This window comes from Tiliqua scincoides, chromosome 9 (assembly GCF_035046505.1).
Source record: "Tiliqua scincoides isolate rTilSci1 chromosome 9, rTilSci1.hap2, whole genome shotgun sequence".
Classification (NCBI taxonomy): Eukaryota; Metazoa; Chordata; class Lepidosauria; order Squamata; family Scincidae; genus Tiliqua; species Tiliqua scincoides.
In genome coordinates this window covers 23,236,532-23,260,199 of record NC_089829.1, presented here as the reverse complement: position 1 = coordinate 23,260,199, position 23,668 = coordinate 23,236,532, and the positions used below count along the sequence as shown (strand labels likewise).

The following is a 23,668-nucleotide window of genomic DNA, read 5'->3' as shown; positions in this document are numbered from 1 at the left end:
ACAAAAACGTCCCCACCTTTCGTATTGCCATACAGTAAGGTGTCAATACAAAAATACTGCTGAAGTTTCCGTTTCAATCATCACGTACCAAATCTACTACCCTCTTACAATTATACATCTAGTAGACAATCTTCCATTACTATGCAAGATATTTTGGGATGTTGCTTGCATTTACTGTGAAGGGCACAACTTTACAAGTCAGAAAATCTAGGAAACTGACAGTTCACAACTTCTCATGTAAAATTTCCCACCTCAAAAAAAAACTTACCGTAATTTGTGCCTTCAACAGTCCAAACATCTCAGTGCTCCATCCAGACAGCCTTCCAAACACATATGACGTTTGGATGACACATGTAACTACTCATATTGTGCCTTCTTGATCAAATATTCCATAAAAAGAAAAAGAAAATACTCCTGGTGAAATTGACAGTTGGCTGGGGCCTTCCTCAGAGGAATCAAACGAACCTGCATACCACCCAATGCTGTGAGGGGTCCCATCAACTTCAAGGAGTCTGAGGTGTACCAATGCTCAGTGCTGCTGCTGCTGCTGCATTCCCACAGTAGCCACCACTGCTCTTCCTACAAAGAAGGGGGGTGCCAATGGTCTAGCCCAGCACTGGCCACAACTATGAAGTTGCTCCAACTGAGGTACAAACACCAGCAACTCAGAGGGAATGGTGCACCCCAGCAGTCCTCACCGGCACAAGCAGCTTCAAGGGGTTTCTTAAGCAACAAAAAGAGGGCATTAAAACTGGCAATATGAACCTGGAGAACCCCTCCCTCCTTTTCTACCAGCAGCTAACCTTCTCCAGACACCAAATGTCAACTTATATTACCTAGTTACATTTGTAACTCTAGAGAAGTGTTCTCTAGGCCAGGGGTGCCCAAACCCCGGCCCTGGGGCCACTTGCAGCCCTCGAGGCCTCTCAATGTGGCCCTCAGGGAGCCCCCAGTCTCCAATGAACCTCTGGCCCTCTGGAGATTTGTTGGAGCCCACACTGGCCTGACACAACTGCTCTCAGCATGAGGGCGACTATTTGACCTCTCGCGTGAGCTGTGGGATGAGGGCTCCCTCCACTGCTTGTTGTTTCACATCTGTGATGCAGCAGCAGCAGCAAAGGAAAGGATAGCCTTGCTTTGTGCAAGGCCTTTTATAGGCCTTGAGTTATTGCAAGAGCTGCATTCATTCATATAAGTTCATCTTTAATGTATTCATTTATGTACACTTATGTAAATTTATTCAAATTTTAAATGTAAATCATTTTTCTCCCCTGCCCCCAACACAGTGTCAGAGAGACGATGCGGTCCTCCTGCCAAGAACTTTGGACACCCCTGCTCTAGGCCAAAAGGAAGCAGAAACCTAAATGTTTTTATTCAGCTGTGCTTCCATTAATTCTTTATATCAATCAACGTAGATACTATTACCTATGCCAACCTCTAATTTTTTTTTCAGTTTTCTTGCAACAGGCACATGCGGGAGTGGGGGAGGGGAGTAGAAGAGGGCTCCATAACAAAAGAGCATATTACACATCAGATGGGCTTCACAGAAATTGTGATTAAGTTGCCAAGTAAAAAGTTGATTTCCAGAGTCTGGTCGGTATTAAAATTTGTATTTAGCAGGGGGAAGAGCAACTGTCTTCTTCACCCCAGCACAGCAACTTTTCAATGACTGTGTGCTGGCATTTTTTTTCCTGATCTTTTTAGAATAAGTTCTTTTGGGGACGGGAACCACTTATTTACTTTGCTCCATTAGCCACTTTGTGAACTACTCTTGTAAAAAGCGGTATATAAATTTTTGTAATCCACATACTATCCACAAATTAATGATGCATACTAATTGGCTAGTCTAACAATTACACATTTAAATTTACAGCGCACAATGTTCACACCATCCAAAGAATTAAACTTTGAATAAATATTATAAACTAAACCTTAAAAATTACATAAACCCTTTTACATTTACCCTAAGTTTTCTAGGCTGTCCCCTAAAAGTTTCTGAAAGAGTAAACACTCATAGCCTGAGAAATGAGCCAACAGCAGAGCTCAGGTGCTTAAAGAACACTAAACAGGAGTACACAAGACCACCCAGGTAAGCAGATGATACACAAAGTGGTCTACAAAACAGCATGTCTTGAAGTCAGACACCAAATCCCTGTGCCATTCCTGACCCCATAACACTGTTGAGATGACAAAATGTCTCCTAATTACCACATTCGATCTCAAAGAGATCTTCAATAAAGCTCATGTACACAGAAAAGCAGTTTTTAAGCAACGTATTTGGTAGGAGCACATTCGTTCCAACTGTATGACACTATTAAAGTATAAATTTAATACGCCTGTAAAAGGTTTTTTTAAGCTATTCAAAAATGTTAAAAGTCAAAAATATAAGGTATCCAGCCACAAGATGTATTCGAGATGGCCCTGCCCTAAAATTAGTAAACGTGGCTGAACTCCATGGGATAAAAAGCAGGATAAAAAACAGTAAATAAATTCACATGTCTCCCCATCAAAACTGCTCTTGGTAATCGAGTATGACATTTTCAAGTCAGAGGCAACATCCTTCTACAATTCCACAGGGCTCCCCTCTAGACTTTTGGAGATTCACAGAAGATTCTCCATTATTTTACCGAATGTAAGGTGGCACAAACAATAAGAAAAGCTGTGGAAATGGGAAGAACAAAACTGATTGTTAGAGCACCTAGGATTAGGAATAATGGCCCCAAATGACTCTTCCACTTCCTAACTCTGCCTCTGGAGAGAACTAAAATTAGCTCATCCACTCCCAAGATCCATAGCAGCATTAGTCATTAAAATGTTAAGTTGTCACATATGATTTTAATCAAGTTATCCTCTGTGGTGTGCACAGCTTGGAAAGCACAGTACATGAGGTTTATCCCTTTTCATCATAATAAAAAGATGAAATGCAAGCAATGAGCCTGCAGCAGTTTGCAAGGGGCCACATTTAGAATTGTTTATCCAATTCTTTTCTCAATTCGCTTTATCCCCAAGACATCAAAGGCAGAGTGTGAAGTTTGAATGTTAAATAATCAAAGCTATGTCACTGCTGTTCATTCTAGGACTGGTGGTGCCAGATTTGTCCTTTAAACTCAAATGCAAAATGCCTATACTTACACACATATGAAGCAGAAGACACTACACAAAGTTTCTGGGCAAACTTAGCTATCTGTATAAACAGCCAGAAATGGCTGCAGTTTCATCTGCTTCATTGGAAGCAAAATGACAAGAAGAGTTCTTGGAGAATTCACTTAGACTGCACCACCATCCTGCCACATCAAACATTCATGGGATCCATGTGAATTACTGAGAAGGAGTAAGAGACTAAGGCTGCAGTTCTAAGAACACTTACTAGTGACTAAATACATTCTAAGCAAGCAAGTACAGGGTTGCACTATAAAGGGCATTTCATATCGAAAAACACATCCATCGAAGCAGCTGTATGCTTGTTTTCAAAACATGGGAAGGAATCGGTATGGATCCCTGAAGGTTACGACAATATTTCTGCACCCAAGAAATCACGCTCCACTGTGTCAGGACATCTTCCTTTCATCCCATTTAACTACAGTAGATACAACCCCTTCGATTCAAATAACCGAGTTGTAACAATTTGTGGGCTGCCATTCACTTACCACCACCATCTAAGACAGAACAACTTTCCAAAATTATTCATTAATGAGCCCCAAGGCAGAAACAGAAGAGTCAGATCAGGAAGAAAAAGTTGAACCATATGCATGTGAGTTCTCCGTAGCAGTAATGTAAAAAAAATAAACACTGGTTTCTAAGGCAAAAGGAATTTGCTTTAAAACAATTAGGATTTGATTCCATCACAACTGGTGCACAAGCCTTTGGTAGTGCTTACAGCAGAGCATAAGGAAGAACACTCAAATCTTTGCTTAAGACTTAGCTATTGCAATATGTCCATGCTCACTCCAGTAACTTACTGAAGAGTGAAGGACAGGAAGGAAATAAATGTACACATCCTAAAACCTCCACCATGTCCTGGCCTCACAGTGGGATCTGCAGGTTCCACAGGACAAGGACAGCTTCTGTGTTCATGTGCCATGAAGCATATAATAATGCCTATCTTATGAGGAAGACAGTTCTACAGCATGCTCCATTTAATTCTGTTTCTCTGACAGCAACACTTGCCTTGCCACAGTACAGCCAGGTAGGCTGTCCTTAGATGGTGCCATGGGTATACAGTATCTGTCTTATTGTTCTAGGTTTCACACACACACACACACACACACACACACACACACACACACTCCTATATAATGAATTAAAACACTGTTTATATCTCCAGCAACTAGATTCTACATCCTCCTCTGAAAACAGTCACTTTTACCTTCAAAAAGAGACTCCACCCCCTGGGGGGGGGTTCATAACATCAACAGCTATATAAATGCTTACCCAGGCATGTTAGCCAATACACCATATTTTAAGTAAGAGACTCTTCAGAGCAAGGATTTAACAGAGATCATACTGAAGAGTAGATAGTGCAGGCATTTCCCATCACCACAGACAAACTACTGCAGACTAAGAAAGAATCCAGCATTTTCTAGCAACAGCTTTTTGTATAAGCAAACAAAATTAGAAAAAGGTTCCAAAAGCAGCATTTTTCCATCACTAGGTAGGCTACAAATATTTATTTAAAATAGATGTGTCCTGCTCTTTTCCAAAGATCTACAGCAGGTAACAATAAACTTTAAAAAACACATAACATCACAAGTAGCAGCAGCACTAAAATCTACAAAGCCAAGAACAAGATAAAGCAGAGAACAAGAGTCATCTAGCAGTGGCTCACAGAGGGGCAGTGAAGTTTACCTGACACAGGAAGACAAGGAGTGAGGAAGCCTACCACACATCACAGGACAAGGAATTCCATAGGGTGGGTGTCGTAAACTTAGGGTGGTTTGGGGTGCTCAGAATTCTTGGTTCTCGAATCCTAAAGCCCTCATGGCCCCTTTGCTTAGCAGTACTGCCACCACCCTTATGTGCCAGTGCCTCAGTCCAGGGAAACTGAAGACCCTCTAGGCTTAATTCTATCCCTTGCAGGCACTGAGCTCTTTCTCCAATTAAAGCTTCAGTCCTCAACTTACTAGACCTCAATGAGCACTTGGTAGCTTGCTGAACGGCTAGGCAGGATTCTGAACTTTTGTCCCCAACAGGCAATGAAACAACTTAGTAAAAGAGATTTTAGTTTAAGTACATAAGGTTACATAAAGTTACAGTAAGGCAGCAAATGCTAGAGGCATAAACATCTAGGAAACATATCAGCAGTAAAATAATAAAGCTAGCTGGCTATCTCTATTAGTCCCTATCTCTCACCTGGGTCAGCTTCTCTTGTAGATCTTTTAGCTCCAGGCTACCTATGAGGCCAGGTGCCCCTGTTAGACAATGGAGCTCCAAGCGTGCAGGACGTCGCACCCAAAAACTCTGTCCAAGAAGGAACACGAACACCCTTTGGGGCACTCATTATTATACTTCTTATGCTAATAGTGCTGAGGTGACTTCATACTTATTTAGACTGTCCAATCAGAAACCTTTGAGGACAGAACCTTCTTAAAGTTGGCCTGGTTGCTAGTCCTCCTAGTTCTTACCCCTCCTAACTGGAGATCCATAGCTGCATTCCATGACGCTTGATCAGGCGCCTCTCCGTCTATGTAGGTGTTAAACATTCCAATGGGTTGTAATTCTTGTTATCTGTCCTTTCTGGCCAGCTAAGGAGAGACAACAATCTTTTTGTTTGTTTACTCACATTCTTGCAGCTAGGAACTGCTGGCCACTTCTCTGTTACTGACTTAGTTTGGTTCAGGCTTCTACTGCCATCCTAGGTCTAACATGTACATATTCATGACAAAAATCTACAAAGCCGAGAACAAGACAAAGCAGAGAACAAGAGCCATCTAGCAGTGGCTCACAGAGGGGCAGTGAAGTTTACCTGACACAGGAAGACAAGGAGGGAGCCTACCACACATCACAGGACAAGGAATTCCATAGGGTAGGGAAAGCCACAGAGAAGGCTTGTTCATGGTTTACCACCAACCATAACTCAAAAAGAAGCTGACCCTCCAGAAGGGCCTCTCTAAAAGCTCTTATGGGGTGGAGAATTCCACACAGGGAAAGGCGATCTACAAGATGCTTTGGTCCCAAGACCATGTAGGGCTTTAAAGGAAATAACAATCATCTTGAACCACACCTGGAAACACGGATAGCCAACACAGCTGCATCAACAAAGGTGTTACAGGATTATACATACACTAGCACCCGCACAACTGCCTTTGGCCCCAGCTAAAGTTTCCAGAGGGTCTTCATGGACTGCACCACAGAAAGTGCATGTACAGACTCTAGCAGGGATCCTGACAAAGTATACCAGAACTGCTCAGAGGCTGCTCCCGAAGAGGCTCAACACCAGTATTTCTCCTCCATATCCTTCACTTTCTCAGAAAACCAGTCCACTACAGCTGTATATTCTCCCAGGACACAAGAACATCTCATATAAGACCTTTCAAAAATATCCACTCCGAATTTGTGAAGAGTTAAGAGTCATACTGGATATTTTGCAGGCAAAAAGGTAGCACCTGAAATGTAAAGGTTAATTCTTTGTTGATACTAGCAGCCTGGAATAACTCAAGCACTTTTAATGCCTTATGCTGCATTTGCAGGCATATATATGAAAATTTATTCATGAAAAGCTGGGGGAAACTCAAACATACATTTGGGTGGAATATTCTTATCTTAAAAATCTTTTCCTTCTGAAGCTACAATACCACCACCCTTTCCATCCAAGAATCTCAGCATTCCTTAGGGCACCACTGTGATTTTACTGGAGGGAGATTCTCCAATAGTGGGCCACGAAAAATCCTGAAATTCAAGGATCATGGATCCAATTCACTGGGCATAAACTTTATGCCCGTAAATTTAAATACAAGTGGACCCAAAATGAAGGGCTGCTACCGAGAACTCTTGCGTTAAATGAATACCAAAATCTGGCTCATTTTGTCTAAGCAATTCTATCTGCATTGTAACGTGGTTTTCAGAAGACAATTTCATTCTGGAGCTGTGTGCTGGAATTGCCTTTTCTCTATGTGCCTCTGCTTGACAACTGTACTCTTCTTGGGAGGGCAGAAGGCTGCAAAGTTCAAGCTTGAAAAAATCACGCAGTTTAGCAGCACTACCATATTCGTCCTTTTAATCTTACACCTACATGTTCATTGTGAACTCTGTGAAATACTACCGACAAAACCACCATCTCAATCTCCTTCCTGTTCAGAAGACTCCTTGATTCGCCAGCTTCTCTAATGAAAATTCTGAGAAGTGAGAATTATACCAGCTGTCAGCTTACATTACAGTTCTGGGCTACTGAAACATTCAAGCCACCAAATCCTGGAATCCTAGCTTTGGATGGAGATAATAAAAAAGCAGATTTTTCCAAGAAAGTCAGAGCTTACTGACAACACACAGCCAAATGTTGTTCAACAAGAAACCAAGTATGATGACTGGCATTGAACTATTACATACAGCAGCATTTATCTAGCCGTGGGCCATGACCCAATTTCTGGTGGGCCATGGAACGGCATCCAGAACCACCAACACTTGCAGGTTGCCAGGCTTAAGCATTTTTTTAAATGCAAAAAGCCCATCTCCAGGGCACGTTCTCAGTGAAAAGCATGTTTTCATTAGTGAGAACACAGTGCAATTTGGCCTGGGGAAAAACAGAGACTGCTGAGCAGAGCGCCAATGCAACTCAGAAGTTTTGGTGATGATGTGATGACATCATCTACTCACTACCAACACTTCCAGATTGCTGAACTATACATTGAAGGTGGGTTGCAGAGTGGAAAGGTTTGAGAACCTCTGATCTACAGGATTCAGTTACATTTGGCCATGTTGTTTTTTTTACTCCACTTTCCAGAAATTCAAACAAGATGCAACTTTGATTACTGCAATGAGTGCTAAGCAGAAGCTTCTATATGACAGACACTAATATAATACTGCACAGGGAAAATGGCACAGCTATCACCAAGGAATCGAAGATTGCCACAACTTCGGTTTCACAGATCCCACAGAATTCCATTACAATCCCAGCATTCCTTAGGGCACCACTGTGATTTTACTAGAGGGGGATTCTCCAATAGTGGGCGACAAAAAATCCTGAAATTCAAGGATCATGGATCCAATTCACTGGGCATAAACTATATGAACAAGCATCTATAAGCTATCTGAAACAATCTGAAAACATTTTAAGTACCACAGACAACCTTAACAAGTTCTTAATATTAACCAGCAAATGGTGGAATTGTTTGGTGCTAGATCAGGCCTAAGTAACTGTTTGGAAGTAAAGCAGCATGAGCACCCACAGCAATAAATGAAGTCAAAAGCAGATCTACATTTTATTATGAGGATCGGCAATGACACGAGGTCTGACGTCATAAGTAAACATACTGAATAAGACATGCATTCAACCTCCATGGACAGATGAAAGGCAGTGAAAGGGATAGCTAACCATGTGTGTGTTGGGGCATGGGAAGTACATTATTTACAGAATACACTCAGATGGCACATAACATAGTTGAGAATCCAAATACCTTCCCCAGGTCCTTCTAGAAATAAGCTGGTTTTCATGGGTCTCCACCTGCTGGCAGTACAGACAGGTGAAACAAGATACCCAATTAAAACACATTCTTACTTAACTTGAACCCTTGAGAGAAAGGAAGGAGGAAACCTAAAGGAAGATCTTTGAGAAATAAGTGTCATAATCACCAAGATAGTAACTGGAAGTATCCACACAATGATAAGCACCCCTTGCTGAATGCCCCTTACCTTCTGAACAGCTCAGGAATATCCTCTATACACTGTCATTTATTCTCCAAGAGTTTGGCTGAATGCTCATAAAAACATTAAACTAAGTTCAAAACTAAACAAAACACACTCTAAAGACAATCCAACACACAGCAGCAGCAATAGCAATACATCAGGGATTGCCCAAGAATGTCCTCTTGGGCTACAAGATGCCCAGGAAAACTGCATTCAACAGTGATACACAATCCTGGGATGCCTGTTTGGACCACCTGACAAGGTGCCCAAGCCCCACCATGTCACCCACTTCACGTCTCTCTAGAAGGGAACCTGTAGCAGATGCTGTAATAGACCATGGTACACCATATCATGCTAATTACAACAGGAAAGAAGGTATTGTTGCTAATATCTAGCCAGTATCATGTTTCGCTTGAAAATGGATGCTCAAAGAAAAAGAAAAATAGCATTTTTATCCAGCCATTTCAATTTTTTTTAACTGATAGATACACCCTTATCTGCAGATCTCAATGTACTGCTGAGACAGGTGTTTAATTGACAGGCTTCTGGATGTGACAACAAAACTGAGCACATATTTCTCAGCATACTCTTACAGGTATGGAAAAAATGAAATTACATACTTTGAAACCCAGTTTTTAGAATCTCATAAACTAAAGAAGAGGCTATATATTTAATTACAATATTACCACTTAAATTAGAAGCTTAATCAACAAGCTCAAATACTAACTGAATTTCATTCGGCTCTCCATTTAATGACAAGTAAAATTCAATCCTGAATCACAATCACTATGAATTTCTTCTTGGAAGAAGTCCAGTAAACACTTTAAGATAATCTTCAATATAAAATTTCTTACCACCAGGAAAGAAACAAACCCAAACTTTAGCTAAGAGATTAGTGTGCTTTAGTTGTAAATTAAGGACACAGCCCTTATGTGTGCCATCCATACTAAGGTTTGATGCTTTTCCCCTTTCACAACAAGCACCAGCACTCCCTAGCCCTAAGGTTTGTAAACAGAGGTCCACAGCCTGGTGGCATAAGAAGTCCAGATAAATGACTAGATTAACAATAATGCACAATGCCAAATCCCACTCCCAAGGAGCACTAGCTGAGCAACAGGATGAGAAACCCTATTCATGCCTGCCTCCAGCAGCAGGAAGCAAAGAAACCAATCCCTTCCAGCAATAAGGAACTCGGCTGGCCTCTCACTGCTGAGCCTCATCCATTCAGAACCAAGAAGCTGGTCTCAACAAGGTTTCAACTGACAAAGGCTTTGGGGGAAAACTACCAATCAGATTTTTACAGCTAACACTTTATATTAAAGCAGAACACAAAGACAAGTCAACCTCTCAATGAAGCCTCAGATTTACGTATGTGGCTGCAGAGGATCCACAAGCTTGTCTGCTGAGTCGCTGCTAAAGCAGCAGCCAAGGACTTGCATACCTGCCAAGAAACTGGCTTGCAATTAGGCACTCGACTGGTCACCCACGGCAAACAACGAAGGTGAGCACTAGTGCAGGAGCTCTCCTGGCAACAGTGGGGGGGAGCAGACTCACACGCAGCACATGAGTGGGGACAGGGAAGTGAGCAACGTCACTCTCAGGCCTTGTCTGGTAGACATTGTCCTTGAATTAACAGAGAGGGGCAGGGCCAGAGTCATCTATAGCAAGAATCCTTGTAGGGAAAAAGCAATGTGTCTATTTTTGTTTTACTTTTGAAGTGCAGTATCTTAAGACTTTTCCTGTACCACAGAGTGACCCCAATTCAGCTATTCAATCAAAACCTATTAAAATGTGAAGATAATTCATAGCCATACTTTGGTTTTGCATTAACTTTTACACAAGCTCTCTCACTGAAAGGAAAAGTGCTTAGGAAAAAAAGGCAATAAGATATTTACCGACTCCATAGCTGAAAGTTGCAGTTAGCAGGACATGGATAAAATCCAACAACGGTGTGTCTCCAAAGATCAGTATTCTGAAAAGACAAAAATTAGCATGCATAAGTATCAACTCAAATCCAGCCTTCAGACAGAAATGTAAAAATTATTATAATAAATGCATAGAAACATCTTCTGAATTCTAGTCCTGTGGTGCTTTGCTATTTCAACAGGCCACTAAAACTGGTTCAAAAGGGGCATCACGGCAGGCCTTGGTAGTGACATTTCATAGCCACACATTGTAATGATTCAAAATTTCCTGACACTGTGCCTGGTGGTCCACCCCAAAATGCTGGCAGCTTGACAAACCAGGTGCCCCACCTTCCCAAACATATACTCTCATCTCAGAAAATATTTCAGGTTGCACTAAGCAGAAAAAAATTATTCAAATAAATTTCGACAAAATCCTGTCAGAAAGTTTGTAAAATGGAAGGGGAAAGCACTGGGGAGGGGGAGTGTAAAACATATATTAGCCATTTAATTTGGACTAGCCCTTATAAGCAAGCTGCTGATTGAGATGACCTGGGATTCAACAAATTACATATCACTTGTTTACTAACAACCCTTGCTGCTCTCAGAAATTGAAGATTCTGCAAGATGAGAGAATGGAAAGAATGCAGAGAAGACTCAGAACAGCAGCACAAATTTTTCCCTCAGAGAAAAAGAATTTACCACTCGCTTGTCCAAATTTAAACACACAAGTGATCTGTTCCCATTAAACACAGGTAAGTGCACAAAATCTCATTGCCAAAAGTACATGTGCTATATGCTATTTCACTGACAAACTAATATTCCCAAATAAAAATTACTCCCTCCTTTTGTAAGTATTATCCTCCTCATTTTAAAAAAGCCACCAGCAAAAGGAATAGCTGGTGCCTACTATTAGCATTCTATCTAGAACAAGCAAGTTGTGACTCATAATTGCAGAGAAGCCAGCTGTTCTCAAGACAGAAAAGCCAAGACTAACCTATAAAAGGAAAAGATTTATGCATTCACAGCAGCTACACACACAACAGCAGAAGCCACCAATCTAGCAGCAAAAAAAGGCAAAAGAACTTAAATGTGAGGAATGCAGGCAGCAGTAATAGCCAGACCTGATGACGCATAGTTATGCACTTCTAATGCAGAGGCAGGAAGCCCTCTTGGGTGGGAGACCATGTAAGAACATACAAAAGCGCTCAAACTACAGCCTCTGTTTAGACCCTACAGTGAATCCGGCCTTATAACTAACTTCACAAAATCATAGTGGGAATGAAGATGAGCACTGTGCTTCACAAAATGGCTGGATACATCAACCACAAGCTCATTCACGAACCCAGGGTCATGCCCTGGCCCCAAATCAGATGCAGACATTTAGAAATATAGAAGAGCCCTTGAATCTTAATAACTACATTGGGTTGGCAACCTTTAGTCTCAAAAGACTATGGTATCACACTCTGAATGGTGGTTCTGGAACAGCATCTAGTGTGGCTGAAAAGGCCGATTCGGGAGTGACAATCCCTTCCACACTGGGAGCAAATGTAGTTTGTCCCTGGTGTGTCTCCCTGGCTGTGGGCCTTCCTTCTTTGACTCTTTGCCTCAGTCTGTTGGGCAAGTGTCTCTTCAAACTGGGAGAGGCCATGCTGCATAGCCTGCCTCCAAGCAGGACGCTCAGGGGCCAAGGTTTCCCAACTGTTGAGGTCCATTCCTAAGGCCTTCAGATCCCTCTTGTAGATGTCCTTGTATCGCAGCTGTGGTCTACCTGTAGGGCACTTTCCCTGTACAAGTTCTCTATAGAGGAGATCCTTTGGGATCCGGCCATCATCCATTCTCACAACATGACCAAGCCAACGCAGGCGTCTGTTTCAGCAGTGCATACATGCTAGGGAATCCAGCTCATTCCAGGACTGTGTTGTTTGGAACTTTGTCCTGCCAGGTGATAACGAGGATGCGTTGAAGGCAGCGCATGTGGAAAGCGTTCAGTTTCATCTCCTGTTGTGAGTGAAGAGTACATGACTCGCTGCAGTACAGAAGTGTACTCAGGACGCAAGCTCTGTAGACCTGGATCTCGGTATGTTCCGTCAGCTTCTTGTTGGACCAGACTCTCTTTGTAAGTCTGGAAAACATGGCAGCTGCTTACCGATGCGTTTGTTTAGCTTGGTATCAAGAGAAAGAGTGTCGGAGATCGTTGAGCCAAGGTACACAAAGACATGGACAACCTCCAGTTCATGCGCAGAGATTGTAATGCAAGGAGGTGAGTCCACATCCTGAACCATGACCTGTGTTTTCTTCAGGCTGATTGTCAGTTCAAAGTCTTGGCAGGCCTTGCTAAAACAATTCATGAGCTGCTGGAGATCTTTGGTAGAGTGAACGGTGACAGCAGCATTGTTAAGCAAAGAGGAAGTCACTCAGACATTTCAGCTGGACTTTGGACTTTGCTCTCAGTTTGGAGAGGTTGAAGAGCTTTCCATGTGATCTGGTCCGGAGAGAGATGCCTTCTGTTGCAGTTCCAAAGGCATGCTTCAGCAGGACAGCGAAGAAAATCCCAAACAAGGTTGGCACAAGAACACAGCCCTGCTTCACTCCACTTCAGATGTCAAAGGGGTCTGATGTGGAGCCATCGAAGACAACAGTGCCCTTCATGTCCTTGTGGAAAGACCTGATGATGCTGAGGAGCCTGGGTGGGCAACCGATCGGGGGGAGAATCTTAAAGAGGCCATCCCTGCTGACCAGGTCGAAAGCCTTCATGAGATCTATGAAGGCTATAAAGAGTGGCTGTCGTTCCCTGCATTTCTCCTGCAGCTGTCTAAGGGAGAATACTATATCAGTGGTGGACCTGTTGGCTCAGAATACGCACTGCAATTCTGGATAGACGCTCTCTGCAAGTACCTGGAGACTCTTTAGTGCAACTCGGGCAAACAGCTTTCCTACAATGCTAAGGAGAGAGATGCCGCGGTAGTTATTGCAGTCGCCCCTGTTCTTGTACAACATGATGATGTTTGCATCCCTCATGTCCTGTGGTACTTCACCTTCTCTCCAACAGAGACAGAAGATTTCATGCAGCTCAGTGGCAATGATCTCTTTGCAGCACGTTAGGACCTCAGCAGGGATGCTGTCTTTCCCAGGTGCCATGCCAGAGGCAAGTGGGTCCAGGGCCACCTTAAGTTCTTCTAGGGTTGGTTCACTGTCAAGCTCCTCCAACACAGGCAGGCACTCAATGTTGTTCAGCGCTTCTTCGGTGACTACATTTTCTCTGGAATACAGCTCAGAGTAGTGCTGCACCCAGCGTTCCATCTGCTGCGCCTGGTCCTGGATGACCTTGCCTGTGGCAGACTTCATAGGGGTAATTCTCTTCTGCGTTGGACCTAGGCCCTGCTTGATACCATCATACATCCACTTGATGTTGCCTGTGTCAGCTGCTATCTGTATCTGGGAGCAGAGTTGGAACCAGTAGTCATTAGCACATCTCCTGGCAGTCTGCGGGACTTTGCTGCAAGCAGCTCAGAGGACCTGCAGGTTGCGCTCACTGGGACAGGTTTGTATGCTGCTTGAGCTCTCCTCTTTTCCTCAATGATTGGTATCAGCTCCTCAGAGTGGGATTCAAACCAGTCTGCCGTCTTGTTGGTCTTCTTGTTGAATATGGACAAAGCGGTGTTGTAAACCACATTCTTTAAATGTTCCCATCTGTTGGTTGCATTTATACAAGTAATATTACAAGTCATTGTAATATTATTACAATATTATAATAATATTATACAAATAATAACTACAAGTCACCTTGTGATTATGGGTAAGAACTACTGTATGGCAATATCAATAATATCCTGGCACTTCACTGCCTCTGTATTGCTGCTTAGTCCAGATGACTTCTGAAATGTCGACACCACACTGCAGAAAACCAGCGCTGAACTAGAATTGCAGTATAATGCATGACAAACCAACCCTGATAGAACAAGTACAGAACATTCCATTTGGAGAGAACCCTCTGACATGTTTAAAAAATATTGCAACAGATGGTGAGCAGTCCTTGTGATCAGTATCCCAGCTTACAAAACTACCAATATTTGCTATAGTTAAAGCCACAGAAGCGCTACAGAAGCTGGACTTAAAGTGAGATGTATGCATTCTTCCTTAAGGTTTCAAATATAGATATATGAGCTGCTTGTTTAGTCATGCAGTCACATCTTTATTCAGGAACTATCCGTATCCCTGCATGCAAAAGCCAGCTCTCTCTCCGGCACCACCAAGCCAGCTAGCAGAGAAAAAACACACATTTCTTGCTGTCAACAGAATACTCCTGCACAATAGACAGCAGACCATATTCTCTGCAAGAAGCAAAAGGCCTCCAAACTGTTTTTCTGAATACAGCTACCAACATATACGTCCAGATTCTAAAGCTGATAACAGGAATGCAGCCTCCAAGTATACCAGCATGAGGAACTATGTGAAAACACAAATCTAGAAAGGAGCGCCTGGAAGAGAGAGGCACATTTAGGGGACAGGTGGTAGATGAACTTCCAGGGAACTGGGTAGAGGGAGGAACAGATGGGGAAGGAGTGCTGAAATGAGAAGCAAAGGAGGGCTGATTAGTTTTCAGGAGAGCACTTTTTAAGAAGACAAAGCAAAATGCCTTTCTAATGTTACACTTCTATTTCTGTTCACTGCCACAGGGATCTTTTGCAATTCTAAACAGAAAGGAGACTGCATGTGATATGCTGGAGAAACAAAGCAGGTAAAGCGATACATTTTATTGAGCCTATTTTTATGGGCACAACTGTACAAGCTAGCAAGCTCTGCAGAACTTAATGTGGAAACACAATTACTTGTTCTCCTTGAGCATATCTGTACCTCAACATTCCTCCAAGTTCGTGAGGTAATACCATTTTATTCTTCACAATCAGGTGAGGTGTTTGGACAGCGACAGTGACTAAGCCAAAGTCAACCACTTGTTGAATGCAAATTTTAATCCCCCCCCCCGGTCTATGCTATATGTTCTGCCAACTACACCACAGTGGTCCATGCAAGATGCATTACACTATGACAAAACAGGTTTTTGGTATGGAGCATATTTACTAAAAAATTCAGAAGTAACTTGCACTTCTCTATAGTGAAGATTTGGGTTAGGCTCCCACACAAATGAACTCTATAACATTCTTCTACATCAGGGGTGTCCAAAGCTTCTGGCAGGAGGGCCACATCGTCTCTCTGGCACTGGGTCAGGGGCCAGGGAAAAAAAGATTTACATTTAAAATTTGAATAAATTTACATAAATTAATATATTAAAGATGAACTTATATGAACGAATTAAGGTCTTGCAATAGCAAGGCTGGCCTTTCCTTTGCTGCTGCTACTGCATCACGGACATGAAACAACAAGCAGTGGAGGGAGCCCTCATCCCATAGCTCATGCGAGAGGTCAAACAGTCGCCCTCAGGCTGAGAGCAGTTGCGTCGGGCCAGTGTAGGCTCCAACAAATCTCCGGAGGGCCAGAGGCTCATTGAAGACTGGGGGCTCCCTGAGGGCCACATTGAGAGGCCTCGAGGGCTGCAAGTGGCCCCAGGGCCGGGGTTTGGGCACCCCTGTTCTACATGAATCTGCCCAATTATTATGATCAGGTTTGGAGACTGTTCTCCAGGTGCCTCCAGGTGGGAGGTGGATGACAACTGGAGATGGATCTCTTCGACTGTGCTATGGAATGCTCAGGTTACAAAGTGAAGACGTTTCCATTTGCTTAGACTTTTTAGAACAGTTTTGCTTTAGCCCTGTGATGCCTCTTGCTGCTCTAGTCTTCACATTATTGCAACGTCTCCAATTTTGTTATTGTTTTTCACTTCATTGTAGAACTGCCTCAGGAGTCCCTTGGGACTAAAGGGCAGAAAATCAAGCTATCTAAAATAAATTTGAAAATTGCCACTGCTGCAGTTGCTCACAGAGCTCTGTACAATGGAAGATGGAAACCTTCACATTCCAAGAGCTACTAGTTAAGAAGCTGGCCCAACAGAGGCTGCCGCCTTGCCTAGTTTAGGGAACTGGTTTTGAAAAACCTTGACCTTTGCTTTAAAAAGGCAGAAGCGCCTGTAAGTCAAGAAGTTTCTTCATTTATATCAGCATCTGCTATATTATTTGACAAAAGAACCAGTACCAAAACACTGAAACTCCATGTTCTGCACAGCATAGCTCCCACTGAAGCACTTTTGTATTTTCCAGCCTGGTCAGCTCATACAGATGTATTCCCAGGGTGGTTTGGTTCATTCCTAGTTCTCAGAGCTTGCCTTACTAAGATTCAAGCAGTGCCCAGAAGCACATAACCTCATTTGGATTAAAAACTGCAGCTATAGTACAAAAGACGTTAGTGATGGAAGCAGTCAGGTTTTGGTTTTGAACAGATTGATAGCTTCTTCAACAGATGCACTCCTTTATATAACATTAGTATTAAATGATTAGGGAATCCTAGGTAAGTGGACTCCTTCTGCTAAAAAATTAATGTCCCAGTCATCTGAAACCCTCTTACCTATCTCTACTTCTAGCACAACAGAAGCTAAAAGAAAGGGAGATGTTACCACCTTCACCCAGTTGATGGGTTATTGACTCTTCCAGTCATATTTGCTGAACAAATCTATAAACATCCTGAATTTACAGCACACTGTAATGGGAGCCTCTGTGCACAATTTTATCCAGATGCCTAAAACAGAGTTAAATACAAAACTGCACTTGCTTCTTATTTTGCACTTTCAGGAGCAAAAGAGGAGGATTTGGCCAAAATTTACACCCAGCTATGACCTCCAACTCATGCTGATTTTGTCAAGAGGTTGCTGGCCACTCCCAACCACCACTAACTGTATGGGACTCTGAGAAAAGAACTACCATGTATGGTTTATCAGCACCACAAAGAGTAAGGTTAACAACCTGAAAATATCTATTTGAGGGGGAAAGAATTAAAAATCTACTCCCTGCAAATTTTACAAACTGTTTTAGCTTTGCCATCAGCAATTTTATGCAACAAAAGCAAGAACAATGAATCAATTGCTCATTCTTTATCACAAGTCAAATATTATACCATGAACTCTGAACACTCTACAAGCCTCCTCTTCAGAAGGCAACCAAGCCTCTTCCGCCTCCTTCACCCGCAGCCTCTGTACTAAGGGAGGCTGTCAGCCCTTCAGTGTCAGCCAGTGCATTTATTTATGATGGAACTCAAGTCTCATATATAAAGAAGCCTATAAGCTAGGACTATGTCAACAGCAACCACCATGAGCAGCAGGGTGCATAGCACATATGATATCTTGCCACACAACAGACAACACTGTTCTTGATACACGTACATGCACAAGGTAAAAAAATCAAAACTTTTTCCAAAAACTTGCAGACCAACAACTAATGGTTCTAGAGCAGGGTTTCTCAAACAGTGGGTCACAACCCACTTGGTGGGTCATGAAGCTTTAGCTGATAGCTGAGAAGTCAAATGCATGGAGCCCTATGGAAAGTGAAACTGAGCCATAGAGCACATTTACTCACAAATAGGCCTTAGTCCATTGGAAAGGGCAGGCTGAGAGGAATCAAACAACACCAGAATGGTTCCAGTTTGATGAACGCCACCCCCAAAACACACTTGAGAAGGAAGTCCCTCGGTCCAAGCTGACGAATGTATTGAGCCCTATGGAAAACAAAACTACCTGTAAGCTACACATTTCTGTTTACTCCTGAGTATTCAAATGTGCCTTAGCTCATGGTCAGGTCAGGCAAAGAGAAATGCAAGCCCACCAGAATGGTCCCAATCTGATGAAAGTGGAGCTCAATAAATGCTCCAGAAGGCAGCCCTCCCCCACCTTCCCATAAAAAGAATTAAACAGAGCCTTGAGCTGATAAAGAAAAATTTTCTTTTTTTTAGACTTGAAAAGCTAGGAGGGTCCCGATAGTGATATGGTTTAAATATAAAAACTTAAATTAAATTGGTCACTGGGTAGTCTTCTTACTGATTTTTTTTGTGTTACTGCAGACAGGCTACAGAAAAAATTCACTTGATGGAACATGGCTGGTTTCCCTTTATTTGTTTGTTTTACTTTATTTTATAATTATTTATTTTAATTTGCTTGATGATGTCACTTCTGGCCATGACATCACCTCTGGTACTAAAAGTTTGAGAACCACTGTTCTAGAGCAAACATACACAATCCCCCTCTTCTGTCTCAGTCTGACTTTAAAAGGACACAGAATTATGTTTTTAGATAGCACATATTTGTGGACTCTTCTTACAGATTCTAAAATCTTAGATGGACCCCACTTTTAAGTGATGGCATGTTCTTTCCAATACAAGGCAGGTATGCTCTGCTCCATTGCCACCAAACATTTAAAACAGCCTCTTGATCAGAAGTCTGCAAGTTCCAAAAAACTACAATTGTTACTAATATGGAATTGCGTGATGAATTTTTGATTCAAAAGTAAGAACTATGACCTCAAATGAGAACTCAAAAAACTGGAGAGCAGCACAGGACATTCTACACCACTGGTTCTCAAACTTTTAGCACTGGGACCCACTTTTTAGAATGAGAATTTGTCAGGACCCGCTGGAAGTGATGTCATGGCCGGAAGTGACATCATCAAGCAATAACATTTTTAACAATCCTAGTTGCAATCCTACCCAAGCTGACCCAGGAGTAAGTCCCATTTACTATCACTGTTAAAAGCATATAACCTGTTAGAAGTACAAATCTGTAATGTTTTCCCCAATGCAGTCACATGCCATGGTAGCACCAAGTCTAATATATTAAAAGTAAAATATTGAAATGAATGGGGACGCACCTGAAATCGGCTCGCAACCTACCTAGTGGATCCCAATCCCTAGTTTGAGAAACACTGTTCTACACAGAGCTCAACAAGGGTGACAAGTACACATTTGTACAACTTCTGACAACCTACAAATACAAGATTAATCTTTCCTATTCCAAGCAAGGGAGCAAGAACAATCTAAAGCAAATTTTTAAATTTCATGCAATTATCAGCTTTTAAAAATACAAAAAATTAAAGTTTTTTTTTGAAAATCCAAAGTATTACCAGCTTTTTTAAATTTAACTGAAGACAGACAATGATGATGATGAAAGCAACTATATGCAGTCACAGGATTCCATACCATGGATACTAAAATGCTGTTTATGTTTATCCCTGGGTAAGAGGCAATTTTTCAAGTGAATGCTCCTCTTTTACTTAGCAGAGTGAGAGTAACTGGTCCACCTCACCCCAGCAGTGTCTTTTCTAATGGCCGTCTGCTGGAGTTCTTTTGCATTTATTTTTTTTAGACTGTGAGCCCTTTTGGTACAGGGATCCATTAGGTATTTCATTTTCTCTGTAAACCACTTTGTGAACTTTTTGTTGAAAGCAGTACATAAATACTGTTGATAATGACAATGATGATGATGATAAACATCATCATCACTTGTACTTACATCACAAGGTTAAAATACTGCATCTTGTATGGACATATAGCCTCCACCTTTTAGGGCAAACCGGCTCATTTTACTAAGCTTTCATCAATGCACTCAATCATCAGCTTTATTAAATCAATTATGTTATTGACTTTCTTACAGTTAACACACATAATCTTAATCAGGCTCACTTGTAGATTTTGTGAACAAATCACTTGCATTTGTTCATTTTAAAAATGAAATAATAGACTTTGACTGTGAAGAAAAGCTCTTAAACCTTAAGAAAGAAAACCTGAGTTCCTTCAGGTGCTCCGAGCATGTTTTGATCATTTATTGTCCCCCATTTTCAGTATTAAAATTGTAAAAAGCCTACGAGACAAAGCATTTTTAAAGGTAATGTCCCCAAGACCACTTAGTAAACAAGGAGTTGTCTGATATGCATAAAGCCATTGCTGACTAGATCCCAGAGAATGCAATATCTCACCTATATTATTTACACAAGGTTTCCCTTTAACAATTAGTCCAACAGTTCAATCTTGTATTATAACAGCTGCTTCTTATGTTTCACTGGTCTCAAAGACCAATACTGAACTGCACTGATTCTCAAAGTTTAAAGTGCAGATACTGGAGGCTAAATTATGCAGGCCTCTGCTATCTTGTTTTGTTAAAGAAAGCTGCAAAATCCCAGTTGCATTTGATATTCTAGAAAACAACTAAAGACTCGTACTGCAAAAGCACAGAGAATAAACTGTAGTTCATACCTTTCCTGTTTTGCAGCCTGCAATGTCTAATATGCAGCATATTCACAGTCCAATGTGTTCTGCTGTCTTACTTTCACAAACTTCCTGTACAGCCCAACTCTCTATGCACTCCTAAACAAAAAAGTCTCCATCACATGAATGAGCAACATGTTCATCAGCAAAGTCCCTTAAGAATGAAGCCCTGAATTTATGACTTCCTTTTAAAAAAAAGAAAAAAGAACATACAGCAGGTATGGCAGTCGAGTCACAATGGGAGATGTTGTAAGGGCAGAGGAAGAACAAGCAGCAACAGAATACTATTTTGGTAAACGACAAATGTTGCTTGAATCAGGATTTACAGTTCTAAGACGCAAAGTGCTGAGGGTAAAATTTCCCCAACATGCATGGAATATTCTGCCTCTGCTTCAGCTTCTGATGTTTTCCTGCTCCATTCAACCAAAATAGTGACTCTGGAAAGTCAGGGGAACACTCCTGTTTAAGCCCCCAGTGCAGCATGAGAACTGTATTACTTACTAGACCTTTACTGGCATAAAATACTTATAAACATATTCACAGCACATACAAAGAACATCACCATATGGGAAGCTAAAGCAAATCACGCATTCTATCTTTTACAATAAGAATGTTACATGAACTGTGTTCTAAAAGGGCAAATCCTGATACCCCAGTGGACATACGTGTGCAAGGGTGTTTAGGTGCACACACTGGACTTTGAATCCTGACCAATATCTGAACAGCACACTTTTCAGAACCAGCAGGATATCAAAGAGGGGAGGAAGCTTAGTGGAAGGACATCTGCTTTGTATGCAGAAGGCCCAAGAGTCAATCTCTAGGTAGAACAAAGAAAAATTCCTGTCATGACACTCTGGCAAGCCACTGCTGATAACTGTCAACAATGATGAAACTAGATGCACCAGGATCTGCAGTAGAAGGCGGCTTCCTAGTTTCCCATGATTTTGATTTTCCTAGTTTCCCATGAAGTCTACACAAGAATGGGATTCTTTCAGAAGCACTTTCAAATAATTCTACAAACAGAATGAATTTGTGTCTTGTAGACAACATACAGACCTTCCAAGGTCAACTTCCAAACATACTGTTGATCCAAAATGCCATCCTTTATCAACAAAATCCCCACTATAAACTGAAAAAACAGAAAGAGCAGAATAGGTTCTCAAAATTAAACACAACCTTAACATCTCCTTATTCACATTTTGATTGGTTAAAGCCTATGCATCTCTAATCTGAAGGTTACATAATGCCTTTCCTCTTTACTAAATTCCATCTGAAAGCCGTTTGAAAAATTACTTGGTCGTTAAGACTTGGAAGGGCAGATTTCCCCACTCAGAAAAACATGAAAGGACCATATCCCTTTTTAGGGACACCCAGGTATAATGGGAAAAAAACATTTAGGAAAGCAGGAGCTGCTTCTATTGTGTTCATTTGTGTACATTTACAGTTTTAGAGAATTACACAAGCGGTCTTCTCCCCTATCTTATCTAAGGTTGCCTGAAAAATGTTAAATTATGAACAGTTTGGGCCAGCAGCAAGAAAGAGAAGGTCCACAAGCTGAGAGGTTTGTGCAGCCCACAGCTTAATGAAAAAATTCTTGAAATATCATCTTTTTTCTGTTTCTAGCTCACAGGGCTGTGAAGAAAGGCTTGAATACCCAACAGCAGAGGGGCATAAGAACACATTTGTGCTGTTTTCAATATCATGTTTTCTAAGCTCATACACTATTATCAAGGACTAAACCACTGAGGATATTTAGGCACTTAAGTTGAGAGGCAGGGTTCGTTCCATCACCAATGGCCAGGCACCTACAATGTTGGTACAAACAACAACTAGGTTTTCTTACCCCTAATATGTTCTCCAAAGGGTCCCAGGCTGCAGAACCCTTTCCCTGCCCGTGCGGTATGCCTTGCTGTAGCAACCATGCAACATCCAGGCCATGATTTACCCTTCTGTACCAGTAAGATCTGTTCTGTCAGGTTACAAATGCATGAATTTCAGTCTGATTTATTTTGCATAAGAACACCACATTTTAAAATATTTATTTACATATAAAAATAAAACTGCAGGGCCCTACAGTTAAATATATTCCATGTCCAGCAGGATCTTTTCAACAAGGAACTAAGAAAAGTTGCCTGAGACAGAAGAGGAATATATTTCCCCCAAGCAGCAATACCTGAGCCACCAACATGGCACCCGTTTCTCTACGGAACGAAAACGGAAAACTTCAGAATGAAACAGTAAAGACTCAGCACAGTAAAAGTCATTTTTTACTTTACCATTAAGAAATACATTATTAAAAATGTCTTACAAAGAAACAACTGTCTTCTCCATTTCGAAGCATTACAGTCTTCTAAAGGAGCTGCACAACACAGGAAGAAAATGAGACTAATGAAGCTATTTGATTACATGAATATATAAAATACAAGATTTCAAACCCTGTCATCAATGGAAGCGGTGCAAATTCCACCACAGGCACCCAACTCATGTGACAAAAGGAACTATTTGTAAAATATCTGATATTTACATTTCTGAAAGGATATTCAAAATGCTGCAATCATGTTATAATTTTATGAAGCACATCTCCAAACAGCCAGGGTTCCATCACTGAAAAACTGCAGCATGACTAACACAGCTCCATTATAAAAGGCACTGTAACCCAGCACTTGTTAGCAGTCAGTGCCACACTGGACTGAGTTTCCATGACAACCAGAGGGAAAAAAATATAA

The 23,668-nt window shown here is 41.6% G+C and overlaps 1 protein-coding gene across 2 annotated transcripts in view; it reads right to left on the bottom strand.

The window, feature by feature from the left end:
- The window catches only part of ANKRD11 (ankyrin repeat domain containing 11), a 185,081-nt gene that overhangs the window by 146,042 nt on the left and 15,371 nt on the right, over window positions 1–23,668 (bottom strand). For both annotated transcript variants that reach the window (XM_066636764.1, XM_066636765.1), the window contains exon 2: window positions 10,734–10,810. The gene's annotated coding sequence lies outside the window, so the exon portion shown is untranslated. The remainder of the gene's footprint in view (window positions 1–10,733; window positions 10,811–23,668) is intronic.